This window comes from Ornithorhynchus anatinus, chromosome 1, assembly GCF_004115215.2.
Source record: "Ornithorhynchus anatinus isolate Pmale09 chromosome 1, mOrnAna1.pri.v4, whole genome shotgun sequence".
Classification (NCBI taxonomy): domain Eukaryota; kingdom Metazoa; phylum Chordata; class Mammalia; order Monotremata; family Ornithorhynchidae; genus Ornithorhynchus; species Ornithorhynchus anatinus.
This window is the reverse complement of record NC_041728.1, coordinates 163,925,374-163,939,724: the sequence shown is the minus strand read 5'-3', so window position 1 is coordinate 163,939,724 and position 14,351 is coordinate 163,925,374. Positions and strand designations below refer to the sequence as shown.

General features: G+C 52.3%; 1 protein-coding gene and 1 non-coding gene across 6 annotated transcripts in view; one reads left to right on the top strand and one right to left on the bottom strand.

The window, feature by feature from the left end:
* TNK2 (tyrosine kinase non receptor 2) overlaps nt 1-14,351 on the top strand; it is a 60,468-nt gene that overhangs the window by 1,775 nt on the left and 44,342 nt on the right. The gene's annotated exons all lie outside the window — the stretch shown is intronic.
* On the bottom strand, nt 7,091-7,163 carry TRNAK-UUU. Its single transcript has one exon. It is a non-coding gene; the product is annotated as a tRNA-Lys (tRNA).

The window sequence follows — 14,351 nt, the reverse complement described above, 5'->3', positions numbered from 1 at the left end:
CTTACTATGTGCCTAGCACTGTTCTAAGCGCTGAGGCATAATAATAATAAGGGTGGTATATTTTAAGTGCTTACTATGTGCAAAGCAGTGTTCTAATTGCTGGGGGGATACGGGGTGATCAGATTGTCCCACGTGGGGCTCACAGTTTAAATCCCCATTTTACAGATGAGGTAACTGAGGCACAGAGAAGTGAAGTGACTTCCCCAAAGTCACACAGCCGGCAAGTGGCAGAGCCGGGATTAGAACCCATGACCTCTGACTCCCAAACCCAGGCTCTTCCACTGAGCCACACTGCTTCTCGGATAGGCATCCCTATCCTAACGTAGCCCTCCTTCAACCCCAAGGCTGCCTCCAGTTTTCACCCCATCTCCCTGCTGCCATTCCTCTCCAGACTCCTCGGGCGGGTTGTGTTCGATTCTCTCCTTGACCTCCTCCAGTCTGGCTTTTGCCCTCTTCACTCCAACGGAATCTGCCCTCTCAGAGGTTACCAGTGATCATCTCCTTGCCAGATCCAACAGCCTCTTCTCCATCCTGATCCTCCTCGTCCTCTCAGCTGCCTTTGGCACTGTCAACTGGCCCCCTTCTCCTGGAAATACTGTTGTTTCACTGACACTGCTCTCTCCTGTGGTTTTTTTTTCTTAGTAGTATTTAAGCGATTACTATGTGTCAAGCACTGTTCTGAGCACTAGGGTAGTTAGAAGTTTATCAAGTTGGACATGTCTCTGCCCTCTCAGTCTAAATTCGAGGGAGGAGGATTTAATTGAGATAACTAAGGCACGGCGAAGTTAAGTCAGTTGTCTAAGATCACCCAGCAGGCAAAAGGTAGAGTTGGAATTAGAACACAGGTCATCCAATTCCCAGGCACTATGGCCTTTTATCCTCAGTCTTCTTCCTGGGCTCCTCCTCTGTCTCCCACTCCGTAACTGTCGGGGTCCCTGAAGGTTCAGTTCTGGGTCCCCTTCTATTCTTCCTCTGCACCCCCTCCCTTGGAGAACTCATTCGCCCCCAAGGCTCCAACTTCCATCTCTATGCCGATGATTCCCAAATATGCTTATTTAGGGCAGGGAATGTCTCTGTTGTCGTACTGTACTTTCCCAAGCGCATAGACCAGTGCTTTGCACACTGTAAGTGCTCAATAAATACGATTGAATAAATCTCTAGCCCTGATCTTTCTCTTCTGCAATCTCGTATTTTCTTCTGCCTCCAGGACATCTCTACTTGGATTTCTGGCTGACACCTCAAATTTAACATGTCCAAAATAGAACGCCTCATCTTTCCTCTCGAACTCTGTCCTCCCTGTGATTTTCCCAACACTGTAGACGGCACCGCCGTCCTCCCTGTCTCAAGCTCATAGTCTTGGCGTTATCCTCGACTCATCTCTCCCATTCAACCCAAGTATTCGACCTGTCACCAAATCCTGTCGGTTCTCCTTCACATTGCTACAATCCACCCTTTCCTCTCCATCCAGACTATCACGTTGATCCAACCACTTATCTATCCCGCCTTGATTACTGTTCTCAGCCTCCTTCTCCTTGCTGAACTCCCTGCCTTCTGTCTCTCTTTTTTTTGGTATTTGTTAAACTCTTACTATGTGCTAGGCACTCTAGTAACTGCTGAGATAGATACAGTGTAATCAGATTGGACACCGTCCCTGTCCCACGTAGGGCTGAAGGTCTAAATCCCCATTGTACTTCTGAGGTAATGGAGGCCGAGAGAAGTTGTGACAAGTGGCGGAGCTGGCATTAGTACCCTGGTCCTTCCGACTCCAAGGCCTGTGTGCTCTATCCACTAGGCCACACTCCAGTTCATACTTCATTCTGTTGCCCATATCATTTTTCTCAAAACACACTAGTTCATATTTCCCCACTCATCAGGGAACTCCAGTGCTTGCCCGTCCACCATTGGCTTTAAAGCACTCAGTCACCTTGCCCCCTCCAATCTTACCTCATTGATTTTCTACTACAACCCACCTCTGCCCACTTGGCTCCTCTGATGCCCATCTACTCACAGTACCTCACTCTCCCCATCTCGCTGCCGACCCCTCACCCACTTCTAGACTCTGGCCTGCAACGCTCTCCCCCCTTGATTTCCAACAGACCATCACTCTCCCCACCTCCAAAGCCTTATTAAAATCACATTTTTTAATGGTATTTAAGTGCTTACTAAATGACAGGCACTGTACTAAGCGCTGGGGTAGATATAAGCTAATCAAGTTGGACATAGTCCTTGTGGGGCTCACAGACTCAATCCCTATTTTACAGATGAGGAAAAGGGCATGGACAAGTGAAGTAAGTGACTTGCCCAGGGTCATAGAGCAGACAAGTGACAGAGCTGGGTTAGAACCCAGGTCCTCTGGCTCCCAGGCCCATGTTTATCTTCTAGGCTCTGCTGCTTTTCAATTCTCCAAGCGGCTTTCCTTGACTAAGCCCTCAATTTCCCTTATTCCCTCTCCCTTTAGCATCACTTTGCCCATCCCTCAGCCCCACAGCACTTTTGTACGTATCCATAATTTTTTTTTAATATCTGTCTCCCCTTCTAGACTATAGGTTCTTTGTGGAAAACCTAGACTATAGGTTCTTAGGGAAAATGCCAACTTTTATATTGTAATCTCCCAAGTACATAGTACAGTGCTCTGAACACAGTAAAGTGCTCAGTGAATGTGATCAGTTGACTGATTGCCCTCAAGAAGCTTACAGTCAAGTGGGAGAGATATACTCGGAAATAAATTACAGGAAGGGGGAAAGAATAGGTTAGAAAACTATGAACATCAGTGCATTGTCGGGTGAGGTAAGTTTGTTTTGGGCAGGGAACACATCTGCTAATTCTGTTCTGCTGTCCTGATTGTTTAGTACAGGGCTCTGCACATTGGCTAGGGCACGGCCCTGGGAGTCAGAAGAACCTGAGTTCTAATCCCGGCTACGCCACTTGTCTGCTGTGTCACCTTGGGCAAGTCAGTTCATTTCTTTGGGGCTCAGTTACCTCATCTCTAAAATTGGGATTAAGACTGTGAGCCCCACCTGGGACAGAGACTGTGTCCAACCCGATTAGCTTGTGTCTACCCCAGCACTTAGAACACTACTTGATGCATAGTAAGTGCTTAACAAATGCCATCATTATCATTATTACATAGTAAGCACTAAGTAAATACCATTGATTGATAGGTTCATTCATTCACCCAATCGTATTTGAGCACTTACTGTGGGCAGAGCACTGTACTAAGCGCTTGGAAAGTACAGTTCAGCAGCAGTTAGAGACAATTCCTACCCAACAAAGGGCTCACAGTTTAGATGGGGGAGACAGACAACAAAACAAGTAGACAGGCATCAATAGCATCAAAATAGGTAAACAATAATAGATATATACACATCATTAATAAAATAAATAGAATAATAAATCCCCAGGGGCTTTGGTAACTGGGGGTGCTGAACTGGCAGATTTGTAGAGGAGAGAGGGGCAGGTATAGCATTGGGGGGGATCCCGTGCTGTCCGGGGTGGAGGCTGGCTGGCTACCCAGCGCTGCAGCGGGGCAAGCCAGAGCCCGGAGGGAGTCCGGTGATGGATCTGGGCGGCGAGGCGGCGGGTTTTCCCCGTGGCTCTGTGCCAGCTGGTAATGAGGCCCCCGTCTCCCTCTCCAGCACGTGTGTCCGGTGCAGCTTGGGCCTTATCTGCCTCTGGCCCAGCCCCAGCCTGCCCGGAGAGCTGGGAAGAGGCCCAGAAAAACCTGGGAGTCCGGAGCGCCTCCCTTACGCGGGATAAGTCACACCGATCAGCTGGTGGCAGCAGGGCAGGCTCTGGGACTGATGGGGTGAGCCTGCCTTTCTCCCGCTGAACCTCGGGGTTCAGTGGGATCATGCCAAACTCGTACTCCCTTTCCCTTCTGGGTCACCCTTGCTCTTGGATCTGTCCCGCTATTCACCCCACCATCAGTCCCTTAGTCCTTTTGGACATCCTCATAATTTATTTTAATGTCTGTGTGCCTGCCCCTCTAGACTATAAACTCCTGGTGGGCTAGGAATTTGCCTGCCAACCCCGTTGTATTGTAGTCTCCCAAGCGCTTAATGCAGTGATACATTAAGCGCTTGATAAATACCATCGATTGACCAATTTATTCTGTGTGCCCCCTCGGCCCTCCCCAAGACCCCATCATTCCCTCTCAGGGCCTGGTTGTAGCCCCTCCCACACCTTCAAATTACACTTAATTACTTCAGTGACTCTCCCCCGCAAAGCCTTATTGAAGGCCCATCTCCTCCAAGAGGCCTTCCCTGACTAAGCCCTCCTTTCTTCTTCTCCCACTCCCTTCTGCGTCGCCCTGACTTGCTCCCTTTATTCATTCCCCCTCCCAGCCCCACAGCATTTATGTACAGATCTGTCATTTACTTATTTATATTAATGTCTGCCTCGCCTCCCAGCTCGTCAGGTACAGGGAATAGATCTGTTTATTGTTATATGTTACTCTAAGTGCTTAGGACAGAACTCTGCACACAGTAAACGCTCAATAACTACAATTGACTGTTTGAAATGACCCTCTTCTCCAACTTTCAGCCTTCTGGGGTGGCCTGTCTTCCTCCCCTTTGCGGGTTCCTCCCTCCCTAGCATAGCTTCTGGGGTTGTAGCAGGCTGCTGTCTGGGGTTTCTTTGCCGGGCTGGGGGAGAAGGCAGAACTGTGCTGCCCTGTGGTGGTGCCAGGGTCAACCTCCTCAGAAGCTCTGACTGGTCCGGAGCCGTTTTTCCTGCTCCAAACCTGTCTGTCTGCTTCCCCCTCCCACACCTGCCCGCCCGCCGGGAGAGGAGAGGAGAACCATAATTCTGCAGCTCTGACCCGCCGCCCCCGTCTAACCCACACCCTGAAGAAACAGCTGTGGAAGCCCTCCTTGGCTGCATGTCCTCCGGGCCCTTCTCCCCAGCTGGGGAACGGGCCGGTTCTCTTGAAGTCTGACTGGTCACCTCCAGGTCCCATCCCCGGGTGGGTCTTGGCACCGGTTCCAGGAACTCCTGGTTTTTCTTGGTGGGGTCTCCTAGAAATCGGGATGGCAGAGAGGAAGGTAGGCCAGTGTGTGAAGCCTCAGCCCCAGCACCCCCTCAGGGGTGGGGGCTTGCTCGCGGTCGCAGGATGGCCCGAGGCCCAGAGCAGAGGGGGGGAATAGGTTGGCATTGTGGCTTTGGAGTCCTTTGGGCTCCTTCCGATCACCACAGTGGACACACCGGGCGTCCCCTGGGCTGCAGGTCACTCTCACTCCCCCTCCCCTTGCCCATTATCAGTCATTCAATCAACCGTATTTATTGAGCACGTACTGTGTGTAGAGAACTGTACTGAGCACCTGGGAGAAGGCAATGTAACATATAACTGACGCATTCCCTGCCTACAATGAGTTCACAGTTTAGAACGGGAGACAGACATTAATATCAATAAATTACAGATCAGTACATAAGTGCTGAGGGGCTGGAGGTGGGTGTGCTGAATAAAAGGAACAAATCAGGGTGACGCGAAAGGGAGTGGGAGAAAAGGAAATGAGGGCTTGGTCAGGGAAGGCCTCTTGGAGGAAATTGGACTGAACTGCGCTGTGGTTCTTGTCCAGGGCAAGCAAGTGCCACAAGTGACTGACAGTTACCCTCCCCATCTTGAAAGCCTTAATAATAATAATAATAATGATATTTGTTAAGCGCTTACTATGTGCCAGGCTCTGTACTAATTACCGGGGTAGATAGAAGCAAATCGGGTTGGACACAGTCCCTGTCCCACGTGGGGCTCAGTCTCAGTCACCATTTTACAGATGAAGGAACAGGCACAGAGAAATTGAAAGCACATCTCTCCAAGAGGGCTTCCCTGACTAAACCCTCCTTTCCTCTTCTCCCACTCCTTTCTTTGTCACCCCGACTTGCTCCCTTACTTCATCCCCCCCTTCCAGCTCACAGCACATATGTCCATATCTTTAATTTATTTATATTAATGTCCCTCTCCCCCTCTGGACTGTAAACTTGATGTGGGCAGGGAATATGTTTATTGTTTTATTGTCCTCCCCAAGTGCTTAGGACAGTGCAGTGCTCACAGTAAGCGCTCAATAAATACAGTTGAATGAACTGAATGAACCAGGGATTCCCCAAAGTAGGGGGGAGAAAGGAGACGGCATCCAGAGGCTTTCTGGACCCCGGCTGTATCCTTCCTAGCTCTGCAGCCCGCAGTTTTGTGGCGAATGCACAACGTAGCGTGGACAGATACCCGTCCATCATTCTGTAGGCCTCCTTCCCTCCTGGAGCATATCCCGGGCAGTCAGTCGGGGCCCTGTGGCCAGTCAGGGCAGAATCTGGACAAGAGCCCAGATCCTCTGGCTCCCACCCTTCGTGCACTCTGTGCCGCTCATTCAGGACGCTACCCTCTTCCCGCCCCTCCGGGCCCAATCAGTCTGGGTTTCAGTCCGGCCAGACAGGGCGGGGGCCAGCCTGGTCCGTGCCCAGATATTTTTGTGTCTGTGTCCCTGACTGTGGGCCTCCTGGCAGTTCCACCCTGTTTTAGCAGGGCGCCGGGCGGCCGTATGGTCAGTCCTCCCCGGTGAGGGAGAGAGAAGGATGTGACCATGACCACTCATCTCCGAAGATTGTGCCTGGCTGCCACTGCCCCGGCTGGCTGGGGGTGTGGTCAGCAGATGCGGGGGCTGGTAGTGTGGGAGGCACCTCATAATAGTGATGGGATTTCTTAAGCACTTACCATGTGTCAAGCACTGTTCTAAGCTGTGGGGCAGATCAGACACAGTCCCTGTCTCATGTGGGGTTCACAGTGTTAAATCCCATTTTACTGATGAAGTAATTGAGGCCGGAGCATTGAATAATAATAATGTTGGTATTTAAGTGCTTACTAGGCGCGGAGCACTGTTCTAAATGCTGGGGTAGATACAGGATAATCAGGTTGTCCCACATGAGGCTCACAGTGTTACTGCCCATTTTACAGATGAGGTAACTGAGGCACCGAGAAGTTAAGTGACTTGCCAAAAGTCACCCAGCTGATAAGTGGCGGAGCTGGGGTTAGAACCCATGACCTCTGACTCCCAAACCCGGGCTCTTTCCACTGAGCCACGCTGCTTCTGAAAGAAGCGACTGCCCGAACAGGGACTTGAACCCTGGACCCTCAGATTAAAAGTCTGATGCTCTACCGACTGAGCTGTTCGGGCTCCGTAAGTGGCTTGCCCAAGGTCACGTCAAGTGGCAGAGGGGGATTAGAACCCATGTCCTTCCGACTCCCAGGCCCATGCTGTAACCACTGGGCAATGCTGTCTCCCTGTCCGTCTCAAGCACTGATTGGCACCCACCGGCCCCTCCTCTCACCTGTGTAGCCTAGGACCTGCCAGCTGGACAGGAGGAGAATAATAATTATTATTATTGTATTTGTTGAGTCCTTACTATGTGTCAAGCATGGAAGCAGCATGGCCTAATGCAAAGAGGGCAGGTCTGGGAGTCAGAGGACCTGGGTGGTAATCCCAGCTCTGCCGCTTGGCTGCTCAGTGACCTTGAGCAAGTCATTTCCTTTCTTCTGTGCCTCAGTTCCTTCATCTGTAAAATGGAGATTAAGACTGTGAGCCCCACATGGGTTATGATTGTCTTGTGTCTGCCCCTGCACGTAGTACAGTGCTTGGCGCATAGTAGGTGCTTAACAGATTCCACAATTATCATACCACTCTTCTAAACTCTGGGATAGATACAAGGCAGTCAGTCCTGCATGGGGCTCACAGTCCAAGTAGGAGGGAGAACAGCTACAGCATGTCCATTTTATAGATGACGAAACTGAGGCCCGGAAAATTTAAGCGCCTTGCCCAAGTCCACACAGCAGGCGAGCGGCAAAGCCATGATTAAAACTCAGGACCTCTGTCTCCCAGGCCTGTGCTCTTTCCACTAGGCCATACTGCTACTTAGTGGATGATGATGGATGAGTGGACGGTAGCTGGTGCAGGAGCTGGGAAGGGAGGAGCGGAACCACAGACTTGGGGTCCTCCCGCGTGAAGAATTGCGTCAACTCTGGAAATGCCAGCATCTGGGAAGGACTTCCTCTGTCCTTCCACTGGCTCCCCGCCCCTCCTCTCTCCCCCCCGCCCCTTGCTTGGCTGTCCCTGCAGGCCGGCCAACAATGGGCTCCTTCAGCCCAGCGTCAGAATGAGCCAGGGAGGAGGGGAGGGCCCTGGGCCCAGCTAACCAGATGATGTTTTCCCCCTCCCTGCCCTGCAGCAGGGCTGTGGGGAGGGGACCATCCCCCATCCAGGCCACCCTCCCCTCCCACAAGACCCCAGAGCCCTTGGGTTTTTTCCGACTGCTGGCAGAAGTGGCCGGGCAGTGGGCTGCTCAGTTACTAGCCCAGCCTGGTCCCTGATTCCCTTGGCTGGGCTTCAGTTTTCCCTTCAGTGAGTTGGGGGAAAAGGCACTGAAGGGAGGGGCAGGGTGTGTGGCTTCATTCATTCAGTTGTATTTATTGAGTGTTTACTGTGTGCAGAGCACTGTAATAATAATAATTATGGTATTTGTTCATTCATTCAATAGTATTTATTGAGCGCCTACTATGTGCAGAGCACTGTACTAAGCGCTTGGAATGTACAGTTCGGCAACAGAGAGAGACAATCCCTGCCCAGTGACGGGCTCACAGTCTAAATGGGGGAGACGGACGGCAAAGCTAAACAGAACAAAACAAAAACAAGACATCATCATCACGATAAGTAGAATCAAGGGGATGTACACCTCATTAACAAAATAAGTAGGGTAATAAATAATATATACAAATGAGCACAGTGCTGAGGGGAAGGGGGAGGAGCAGAGGGTGGGGGGCAGGGCAGCAGAGGGGAACAGAGGGAAAGGAGGGAGCTCAGTCTAGGAAGGCCTCCTGGAGGAGGTGAGCTTTAAGTAGGGATTTGAAGAGGGGAAGAGAATTAGATTGTCGGAGGTGAGGAGGGAGGGCATTCCAGGACCGCGGTAGGACGTGGGCCAGGGGTCGACGGCAGGATAGGAGTGAACGGGGGGACGGTGAGGAAGTGGGCAGCAGAGGAGCAGAGTGTACAGGGTGGGCAGTAGAAAGAGAGAAGGGAGGTGAGGTAGGAGGGGGCAAGGCGATGGAGAACTTTGAAGCCACGAGTGATAAGTTTTTGTTCCGTGCGAAGGTTGATAGGCAGCCTTATTTGTTAAGTGCTTGCTCTGTGGTGCCAAGCACTCTTCTAAGCACTGGGGTAATTACAAGGTAATCAGGTTGTCCCACGAGGGGCTCAAAGTCCTAATCCCCATTTTACAGATGAGGCAACTGAGGTGCAGAGAAGTTAAGTGGCTTGCCCGAGGTCACACAGCAGACAGGTGGCAGAGCCAGGATTAGAACCCACGTCCTCTGACTCCCAAGCCCGTACCCTTTCCACTAAGCCACACTGCTTCTCTTCTCTGCACTAAGTGCTTAGGAAAGTACAATACAATAATGAACAGTGACATTCCCTGCCCAACCTCCCCTCCCTTAGGTACTTTGGGGAGGGTCACCCCACAACCCCCCACCCCCCCGACCCATCCCTTTGAGCCAAGTGAATGCCAAGCACTAATGCTTCCCTAGGCACCTCTTGGGGGGGGGGGGTTCTTTCTGCCTGTGGGGGGGAGTCAGGGGTCTTCCTGTCCAGGGGCTCAGCAGCCAATCCTGTGCCCTCTGCTGGGTTGGGTTGTGACTGGACTTGTCACTTGTGACTTGGAAGAGAGGGAGTTAGTGCAGGTGGTATGGGGGAGGGCAGAGAGAGAACGAGCCCGCGTACGCTTGTTGGAATGTTTCCTGGCTTTTGAGGGTCACTGGGGTTTGTGACTGACTCAGTCGTTAAAGCCCTTTAATGAAGGGACATGAGTTAGCCTCCCAGTTCCCCCAAGACTCGGGATGGGAGAGGTCATCTGCCTTGTGGGGCTGCGTCGCCTAGAGGGGAAGGCGTTCTGACTTTTATGCCGATGCTTTCCTCATTTGGCTTGATGCCATTTAGCTCCCTCTGCCCTTTTTCCCTTTCCCCACCCCGAATCCCTCCCTCAGCCCCAGCACCCCAAGAGAGGAAGCAGTAAGCCTAACTAGCCCTTCCTTCCTTGCCAGCCTTTGGCCATTTGGGCAGTCCCCTGCAGTTTCCCTCGCTCTGGAGGGCTGGGCAGGGCTGGACTGGGCCCCAATCTGGAGGTGGGTGAGGGCAGAGAACGGGCTCAGGGAGCCCCTGCCTCAAGACCCCTCAGCAGTCCCTTCCTTCCTTCCTTTCCTTCCTTTCCTTCCTTTCCTTCCTTTCCTCCCTTTCCTCCCTTTCCTCCCTTTCCTCCCTTTCCTCCCTTTCCTCCCTTTCCTCCCTTTCCTCCCTTTCCTCCCTTCCCTCCCTTCCCTCCCTTCCCTCCCTTCCCTCCCTTCCCTCCCTTCCCTCTCTCCCTTCCCTCCCTCCCTTCCCTCCCCACTCTCCTCTCAGCTCTGAAGGGAGGGAGGGGAAAGGATGGAAGCAGGAGCAAGGCGTCCCTAGGGGCCAACAGTATCTGGCTTCTGCCCTTCCCCAAGGTGGCCATTTGGGCAATCCCCTGCAATTTCCCTCGCTCTGGCAGGGGAAGTGGAAATGGTCTGGGCCGGGCCCAATTGGGGAGGAGGTAAGGGGTGGGACCGGGTTTGATTGAGCTTCTTAGGCTAAGAGAAGCAGCATGGCCTAGTGGCAAGAGCCTAGGCCTGAGAGTCAGAGGATGTAGGTTCTAATCCCAGCTCCGCCACTTGTCTGCTGAGTGACCTTGGGCAAGTTACTTAACTTTTCTGTGCCTCAGTTACCTCATCTGTAAAATGGGGATTAATAATATAATGATGATGATGATGGCACTTAACTAGTGCCAGGCTCTGTACTAAGTGCTGGGGTTGATACAAGCAAATCGGGTTGGACCCAGTCCCTGTCCCATGTGGGGCTCACAGTCTCAATCCCCGTTTTACAGACGAGGTAACTGAGGCCCAGAGAAGTGAAGTGATTTGCCAAAGACCACGCAGCAAAGTGGCCAAGCCCAGGATTAGAACCCCTGACCTTCTGACTCCCAAGCCCGTGCTCTATCCACTATGCTACGCTGCTTCTCAGACTGTGACCCCCATGTGTGACAACCTGATTATCTTGAATCTAACCTAGTGCTTAGAACAGTGCTTAGTAAGCCCTTAACAAATATCATTGTCATTATTATTATTAATAATAAGAGGCATTAAGGGGGAATCTCCCCTGGCAGTTTACTCAGTGGGGAAGTTTCTCTTCAGACTTAGATAAGGGAAAGCATGTTTGTGTGTGCGTGTGTTTGTGTTTGTATGGTCACTCAGAGTGTCTATCTGTGGGGCTCTCCTACTCGCCAACCCCACCCCCTCTAGTTCTTCCTCCCTGACCCACCCACCCCCTCCTCGCCAGTTCTCTGGACTATTTTGCCTGTGACATCAGCATCCTGGGGACAGAAATTGACTGCATTGCCTTACCTGCTTGTGACCCTGAGGGAGCGGACCCACCCTCCATCTGCCCCCCACCCCCTTCCCGCCCCCACCCCTGCCCACAGATGGGTCAACAAAGGATGTGGGCCTGGGGGCGGGCAGAGGGCCTGCATTCTCCACCATTCGTTTGCTGTGTGACCTTGGGTGAGGCACTGAACATCTTGGGGCTTCAGTTTCCTCATCTGTAAAATGGAGATTCAGTGCCTCTTCTTCTTCCTGCTTGATGTGGGACAGGAGCTGTGTCCATCCTGATTATCTGTGTCCATCCCCTATTTACTGAGCACCTATTGTGTGCAGAGCAGCGTACTAAGCGCTTGGGAGACTACGGCATACAATTATGTATGATTGTACCTACCTTAGTGCTTGGCACATAGTAAGTGCTTAACAAATACCACTATCATGATTATTATTTTAATAATTATTATTATTATCAAGGGGCAACCACCCCCGAGAGGGCATTCTGAGCCATCTCTGCTCCAGGCTGGCCGGGATGGGGGTTGGTTGGGCCAGAGGATCGCATCCCTCTCCCAAGATGCAGCTGACAGGTTGTTTTGGAAGTTGCTCCAGTCAGTCAGTTGTATTTATTGAGCGCTTACTGTGTGCAGAGCATTGTACTAAGCACTTGGGATAATACAATATAGCAATATAACAGACACATTCCCTGCCTACAATGAGCGTACGTTCTAAATAAATGACAAAATGCACTTAAGTGCTTTGGGGCTGGTAGGGGAGTTGAATAAAGGGAGCCAGGCAGGGAAATACAGAAGGTTGTAGGAGAAGAGGAAAGGAGGACTTACCTAAGAAGGCTTTTTGGAGGAGATGGGCCTTCAATAAGCCTTTGAAGGTGGGAAGAATGATTGTCTGTTGGATGTGACGAGGGAGGGCATTCCAAGCCAGAGGCAGGACGTGGGGAAGAGGTCGGTAGCGAGACAGACAAGATTGAGGTACAGTGAGAAGGTTGGCATTAGAGTGAAGTGTGTGGTCTAGGAGACTGCGGTTGGGTCGCTTGTGGCCCTGAGCGAGTCGGGAAGGAGATGGTGTGGGGCAGGGGACCGGTGAAGCTCTGCTGGGCCAAGGTTCTCGTGGTGCTCTGGGGTCTGGCCAGGGTTGGGGGTGAGGGAAAGGGGCAGTGGGCTGGCAACACCAGCCTGAGTGCTACTGGGGGCTGGTGGGTGAGGTTTCCCTCAGGCCAGCTGTGACAAAATTGCAGCCCTGTGCTCCAGGAGAACTAATTGAGAGATCTGGTCCCCCATCCCCATCCCAGCGAGGGTTGGGGTCCCTCTTGGGGGCTGAGCTGGGGAGGAGGGGATGAGCCAGCAGAAGTTGGAGGTCAGCATTTCCCACTCATTCTCTCAATGCCACCAAACTCAGAAGAGGTCACAGTCCCCGAGCCCTTCTTTTCTCATGCCCTGACACCTGCTGTAGCTGAAGGGGAAACTGGGGTGCAGAATTGCCCCTCTCACACACCCCTGAGCCCCCAAGCCGCTCCTGCCCCTGCAGGGCTGGGCTTGGGATGACCGGGAGGGACCTGTGGAGAGGGTGGAGGGAAGGAGAAAAGCCAGATCTTAGGCCTGTCCTGGCTTCACAAGAACCTTCTCCCTGGCAGAGTGGGTGTCAGGGAGAGGGTCCCGGGCCCCCTGCCCGTGCTCACCCCAATCCTGGCCCCTCGGATCCCAGCTGGGCCGAGGTGCACGTCTGTCTGCCCCCAGCCGAGCCCCGCATACCTGGTGCGGAGTCAGCAGATGCCGCAGATGCCAGGGGAGTGAGCCGCTGGCCGCAAGGCCCGGGGAGGTGGGGCCTACCTGGGCCTCCCTCAGTGCGGCGGCAGAGATATCAGTGGTACCCGGGAACCCCCCGAGCACCCCCGAGATCTGGGCTGGCAGCCACGGGTCCGGCTGGAGGCGTGTCAGACGGAGGTGAGGCTGGAGATGGCGGGCCCCTCCCCACACCACCCCACTCCTGCCCGGGTTTTTTCCACTTGGTGTGCCCAGAAAATACCCTCTCAATCTGGGGCCTCTTAAGTGCCCATCCTGGTCCCCTTTGATTCAGCCTGACTTGGGTCAGTGACTCTGCCCCAACTCCAAGAAGCCCCCCTGGATTAGTTAATTTAGGGTTAGCTGTCTGCTCTGACCAGGAACCAAACCCTCCTCCCTTCTTCCCCTCTTTTTTTTTTTAAGTGGCATTTGTTAAGCACTTACTCTGTACCAGGCACTGTACTTAAAGCTGGGGTAGATACAGGCTGCTCAGTTTGTACTTTCCCATACACCTAGTACAGTGCTCTCTGCACACAATAAGCACTCAGTCAATATGATTGATTGATATGAAGCTCATAGTCTTAATCCCCATTTTACAGATGAAGTAACTGAGGCACAGAGAAGTGAAGTGACTTGATGACGGTCACACAGCAGACAGGTCGTGGAGCCAGGAGTAGAAGCCAGGTCCTTCTGACTCCCAGGCCTGCGTGCTGTCCACTCTGTCAATCATATCATATGAGAAGCAGCGTGGCTCAGTGGAAAGAGCCCAGGCTTGGGAGTCAGAGGTCATGGGTTCGAATTCCAGCTCTGCCACTTGTCAGCTGTGTGACTGTGGGCAAGTCGCTTCACTGTGCCTCAGTTATCACATCTGTAAAATGGGGATTAACTGTAAGCCTCACATGGGATGACCTGAGATTACCCTTTATCTACCCCAGCGCTTAGAACAGTACTCTGCACATAGTAAGCACTTAAATACCAACATTATTACTATATTAGGCCACACTGCTCTTCCCTCCACCCCTTTCCCTCCTCCCAGTCATTCATTCAGTCGTACTTCATTTAGTTGTATTTATTGAGCGCTTGCTGTGCACAGAGCACCGTACTAAGCGCTTGGGAGAGTACTCTATAACAATAAA